This window comes from Leptonychotes weddellii, chromosome 9 (assembly GCF_054177405.1).
Source record: "Leptonychotes weddellii isolate Sample4059 chromosome 9, ASM5417740v2, whole genome shotgun sequence".
NCBI lineage: Eukaryota > Metazoa > Chordata > Mammalia > Carnivora > Phocidae > Leptonychotes > Leptonychotes weddellii.
Genome location: NC_138377.1, coordinates 64,031,207 through 64,037,569, shown reverse-complemented (window position 1 = coordinate 64,037,569; position 6,363 = coordinate 64,031,207). Strand labels below are relative to the sequence as shown.

Sequence of the window (6,363 nt, the reverse complement as noted above, 5' to 3'; positions counted from 1 at the left end):
CTGCAGGAAGTCTCCAGTTCTGGTCTCAAGCACTGTTTTCAGGAGAACACAATCCAAGCCCTCTGCCCTGTTTCCTCCTCATTGTTTCTCCTCTCATTGTCTTTGTGACTAGGATTCCTCCCTGTCTGCAAGGAGAGGGGAAAGGAAGGGAACAGAAAGGAATCTAACTGCCTCAGAGATGGGGCCTAATTGTATTCTGGCATCTAGGATGGGCTAGGACTCTGTCTGTTATCTCCCTCAAATTTTAGCAACAAACCTGTGAGGCGTATTACTATTAGCCCCATCTTCTGGATGAAGAAGCTGTCCGGAGGCTGTGAGAATTTAAGTCACCAGCTCAAGGTCAGATGATAGCTTTAAGGCAGAGCAGATTTTAAACCCAGATCTCTGGGGCGCCTGGGTGGCTTGGTCGGTAGTTAAGCGTCTGCCTTCCTTTTCAATTTCTCCCTTCCGCCCTTCTATGCCATTCCCCATTTCCCGGCAACCACTCATCTCCTTTCTGTCACTTTACACTGGTGTGCATTTTCTATTTATTTATTTATTCATTCATTTAATTAATTTATTTAATTAAATTTAAGTATTTATTTCTTAAAGTAAGCTCTAGACCCAATGTGGGGCTTGAACTCACGATCCAAAGATCAAGAGCAGCATGCTCTACCAACTGAGCCAGCCAGGTGCCCCGCATTTTCTCTTTTAAAGATTTTATTTATTTATTTGAGAGAAAGAGAGAGAGAGAGAACGACAGGGAGGAGCAGAGGGAGAGAGAAACTCAAGCAGACTCTGCGCTAACCCTGGAGCCTGATGTGGGGCACGATCTCACCACCAGGAGATCACAACCTGAGCTGAAACCAAGAGTCGGATGCTTAACCAACTGCACCACCCAGGCACCCCGGAGCATTTTCTGTTTTATATAAATGGATCACATAATTTGTATTCTTTTTTGTCTGGCCTGTCACTCAATGTGCTTATTTTGAGATTTACCCATATCGTTGGGTGTACCAATGATTCATTCTTTTTTATTGTTTTGTAGTATTCCTTCGTACCACAATTTCTTCATCCATTTACCTGTTCCTGGACAAAATTTCTGGCTATTACAAATAAAGCCCCTATGAATATTCACATACAAGTCTTTGTATGGGCATATACTTTCACTTCTCTTGGGTAAATATCGAGGAGAACCCTGCATAATCAAGGTCAGGACAACAGAAGGGAAACCAGTGAGAGAAACAAGTCAGCAAGGCAGGAGCAGAATCAGGAGACAATCATCAGAGTCAACCGCTACTGAGAAGGCACCTAAGTTTGGGGTTCCCCCAAAGAAGAGCCTGAGCACAGTTTTAGGTGCAGGTAGACTTTCGGGGAGGGATCGCAGGAAGCAGGAGTGAGGGAACTGACAGAGTAAGACAGGGAAGGAGGAAAAGCCAACAGAAGTGTGTTTTATTGAGATTGCAGTTGTGGCCAAAGGAAGCTCTATTCCAGTAGAACTGCCAAATTTAGAGACTGCCTCCCAGGATTATCCACATGAAAGATGGGAGGCTGGAATATTCATTCACCAAGGTCTGTAGACCTGGCTCAAAGATTGCACCTGGGACACTAACTCCTTGGCATTTCCTGGCCATGTTTGCATCAGAATAGGCAAAGAGAGGGGTGGTGTGCAAGCTCCCATTGTGTGGAAAAATGACCTGTGATGGTTAATTTTTTTTTTTAATTTTTATTTATTTTTATTTATTTGCGAGAGAGAGAATGAGAGACAGAGAGCATGAGAGGGGGAGGGTCAGAGGGAGAAGCAGACTCCCTGCTGAGCAGGGAGCCTGATGTGGGACTCGATCCTGGGACTCCAGGATCATGACCTGAGCCGAAGGCAGTCGCTTAACCAACTGAGCCACCCAGGCGCCCCTGTGATGGTTAATTTTATGTGTCAACTTGAAGGGTAATTTTGGATGAGATTAACATTTAAATCAGTGAATTTTGAGTAAAGCAGCCTTCATAGTATGGGTAGGTGTCATCTAATCAGTTGAAAGAATTATCTAGCGGACTGCCTTCAGACTCCATCTGTACCAACAGCACTTCTCGGTCTCCAGTCCGCTGGCCTGTGGGCTGAAACTGGGATCTCAGCTCTCCTGGGTCTTAAGCCTGCAGGCTCACACTGCAGATTCTGGACTTGGCAGTCTCCATAATTGTGTGAACCACTTCTTTGTAATACATCTCTAAATGTATACTTACACACACACACACACACACACACACACACCTTATTGGCTGTTTCTGTGGAGAACCCTGACTAATACAGCCCTGAAGCAGAATGTAAGTCAAGGTGCAGACTTGAGGTAGGATGCTGGCCGTGCAAGGTGAGCCTGGCCTCCCTCACACAGAACTGTCCACCACACCTGCGCCTGAATCCAGAGATGTGATGAGCACGCACATCTGCTAGAAATGATGAACAAGGTGAAGACAGCCTGTGGGGTTTGGTAGCAAAGAGGACTTTGGTGACTTTTGTGAGGGAAGTTTTATGTTTCATTTTGAGTGCGTTAGTGAGTGTGTAGGATCTGAGAAAATAGAAGCAGAGAGCAGAGAATCCTGTTGAGACATTTGGTAGTAAAGGAAGGAAAAGAGGAACAGATATTAGATTAAGCAAGGAGAAGGATCAAGGGATTCTTTTCTTCTTTTTTTTAAGGGGGGTCGACTTGGGACCCTGGAGAAGAGGGAGTGGTAGTAGAGAGGGAAGAGTCGCAGACCTAAGAGAGGGAGTAAGGACCCTCAGTAGTGGCAAAGGGTGGGCTTCAGGGGCGCCGGTAGAAGGATTAGGCTCGCACCAGAGATAAGGATATAATTTTATAAAAAGTAAAAAAAGAAAAAAAAAACCCAAATAGGAAATACGTGAAGATAGTACGTTGTGCTGAAGAGATAGGAAGGAAAGTAGTTTCCATCTGCTCAGACAAGTAGGGAGGAGAGATGTAGTGCAGAGTAGTGGGAAGAACACAGATCTGGAGTCAGACTGATAGACCTGGGCTGGGATTTAAGCCTCACCATTTCAGAGTTGTTTGTCTTTGGGAGAGAGACAATTTCCTTATACATTTTATACAATGGGGAAACTAGTATTTGTTTAAGGTCAACAGGTGGATAGAAGTATATGATGCATATTTACTGTACCTGACACATAATGGGCATTCAAAGATAATTATTATTAAGTAAAGCAATTTTCTGAATGGGAAAAATTAAGTGGGACTTGGGCATGGATCAGCTCCTATGGGAAGTGAGAAATAAAGACGATCATTTGGATTTTTTTCTGTTCTAGATTTTACATTTGCTTAATAGATTTTATTTCTCTGCTGAAATTTTCCATCTTATCATTTGTTTTCTCAGATTTATTGATTGTAGTTATTTCAAAATCCATGTCTTATAACTATCTGGTTCAGCTGTGGGTCTGTTTCTATTGAATATTTCTTTTTTTTTCTGCTTGGTTTTCGGCCATTTAATGATATCTTCTCGTATGCCTGGTAATTTTTTATTGAATGACAGCTATTTTGTATGAAAAATCATAGAGATAGACCTGTCTCTGGATAATACTAGGTTTCTTCAGAGATAATTCTTTTTATTTCTGGTAGGCAATTAGAATAGAAGAAAATCACTTTCCTCCAGTATGGGGTCCAGCTGATTTGAAGCTGCATTTCAGTCTCTGGGCTCTTCCATTTCTAAATTATCCTTTGTGCCAATTATCAATTAAGTCTCAGCTCCAAACCCACCCTCCACTTCCTGCTCTGTGATATTCGAGCTGGATTCTGTAACTATTTCTCTTTTGCCAGTTGGCACAATGTTAAACATTGCCAATAGAGGGTGCTGGAGGAACACTGGAGGAGGAAGAGGTCTCTTCCTAGTTCTGGTGTTCCTTTGGCCAGGCTCCAGCGGCATGTACAACTTGTTCAGGGCAGGCTCCTGCAGAGCAGTGCAATCGTCAGGGCCCAGGGACCAACAGCTTTGCCTGGCACCTCCTTGGGTGGCTTCTCGGTGAATTGCAGCTGATGAGGCACCTTCCCGTAAATGACTGGACAGCTTTGCAGTGAGTTCTGAGGAGCGGCATCTCAGCATCTCAGTGATTCTTCTGCCAGCTCGTGAGTCACAGTTCTCTTAAGTGAGGTCTGGATCTCAGCCCTGGGAGTTTGGGGCAGGGTGGTGGTCTTCCTTGACATTTTATTCCAGCCCTAGAGATAGTGGCTCTTTCTTGTATCTGTTATTCCTGTCTTCTTTAGAGTTCTCTTTTCTTCTTACTAGCCAATCGCTCAGTACTCTAATACCCTATTATAGTTGAAATTTTATATTGAACTTTCCTGGTTCAAATTCTTGTGTGATTTGTGTCTCTTGATAGAACCCTTACTGATACAGCTTTAGTCTGAGGGTATAAGTTCTCCAGGGGCCCTAACTGAAATCCAGAGGTTTTAATCAGGGTCCTCCTTCTTGACGGGTCTTGAACTCCGATTTTTGTTTTCTCAGTACAGTAACACTGCTGAAATTTTTTTCTCAGACTCTTACCTAGTAATTGGGGACCATTATTCTGTCTACCACATCTTGTTTCTCATGAACCATCTATTCCAGTATTGGATAAACAATACCATGTATTAGTCACCAGGTCAAAGTACAAAGAGCACTTAACATTAATATGATATCTCCATGACAGTGAATTAAATGATTGTTCAATAAGCCTTTTCACTAATAGGTAGGATTGTATGCAGAGAATATGTGGGACATATGGACTTGGATATGGAGTAAAAATTGAGCAAAAGGAAATGAGACTCCTTCCATATTCTAGCAAAGCAAGCTAGATGAGATTCTAAGGGACCAGGTAACAGTTCCTATAGAACAAGTTAAAGGTGATGAGGGATGTGGAATTTTAAGGCTTGGTTTTGCTTCCAATGGTATTGGATCACTAAAGGTGGAAGAATAAAAAATCTTAGAACACAGAATATCAATCTGAAAGTGCAGAAGAAAATATAGCACAGTTGCATGCATCTTTCTCTGTAGATGTCAGATATAAACTGATCTTGCATACTGTTGAACTGTAGATAAATTTGCAACCTTATCAGGATTCTGCAGTGATTGGGGTGTCTGGATGGTTCAGTCGATTGAAGGTCCAACTCTTGATCTCTGCTCAGAGCTTGATCTCTGCACAGATCTTGATCTCAGGGTGGTAAGTTGGAGCACCGTGTTGGGCTCCGTGCTGGGTGTGGAGCCTACTTTAAAAAAAGGGGGTGGGGGATTCTGCGGTGAAGGTGAGAATAATGATCTGGAAAAAGATCAAGGTCTTGACAATCCAAATACGGACATAAGAGGGGCTCCTGGCTGGCTGAGTTGGTGGAACATGCGACTCTTAATTTCGGGGTTGTGAGTTCGAGCCCCATGTTGGGTGTAGAGATTACTTAAAAATAAAAATAAAATCTAACCCCCCCACACACAAATATGGACATAAAAAAAGAACTAGGAGTCTTGGGAAAACCCAGTCCCATAGTCTTCTTTGAAATGTTTTTCATTGTGTCCCTCTTGCAGAAGGGAGAGTGCTTTACTGTTTTGCACCCCATACCTCACTTCCTTTCCTGTGACCAGGATGAATCAGAGGGTGAGAAACAATAACATGTCAAAGTAAATAAGAATGATATTCAGAAGGAGCTGCAGGAAATTTCTAAGGCAAAATCTGGGGAATGCTATGTGATCATGAAATTTAATGTGTGTGATCATGAATTTATTAAAAATGGCAGAACATAATTTTATTTTTTTTAAACATTTTATTTTTTTATTTGAGAGAGAGAGAAAGAGAGACTGAGAGAAAGCATGAGCAGGTGGAGAGGCAGATGGAGAGGGAGAAGCAGACTTCCCCACCAAGCAGGGAGCCCGATGCGGTGCTCGATCCCAGAACCCGAAGGCAGACGCCCAACTGACTGAGCCACCCCGGGCTCCATAATTTTATTTAAAAAAATTTTTTTTATGGTAACAAGATTTTTGCATTTATTTATTTATACTTCCAAGATTTTATTTATTTATTTATTTATTTATTTATTTATTTATTTATTTATTTATTTTTAGGAGTAAAATGATAGAAGTTTATTAAGTGAAGATACAGAAAAAGCTCTCAAGAGTGAGAGGGGTCCCGACAGGGTTGTCCCAAGATTTTATTTAAATTCAAGTTAGTTAACATATAGTGTAGTATTGGTTTCAGGAGAATTTAGTGATTCATCACTTACATATAACACCCAGTGCTCATCAAAACAAGTGCCCTCCTTACTGCCTATCACCCTTTTAGTCCATCTAAATTTTCCGGAGATACATGTGTATCTCCCCTCCAGCAACCCTCAGTTTGTTCTCTATAGTTAAGAGTCCTGA

At 42.1% G+C, this 6,363-nt stretch overlaps 1 long non-coding RNA gene across 1 annotated transcript in view; it reads left to right on the top strand.

Annotated features, from left to right (window-relative positions):
* The first annotated feature begins 3,874 nt into the window (after nt 1-3,874).
* Nucleotides 3,875-6,363, top strand: part of LOC145723464 (uncharacterized) — an 8,602-nt gene continuing 6,113 nt past the window's right edge. The window contains exon 1 of the long non-coding RNA XR_014148544.1: nt 3,875-4,103. This is a non-coding gene — a long non-coding RNA (uncharacterized LOC145723464). The remainder of the gene's footprint in view (nt 4,104-6,363) is intronic.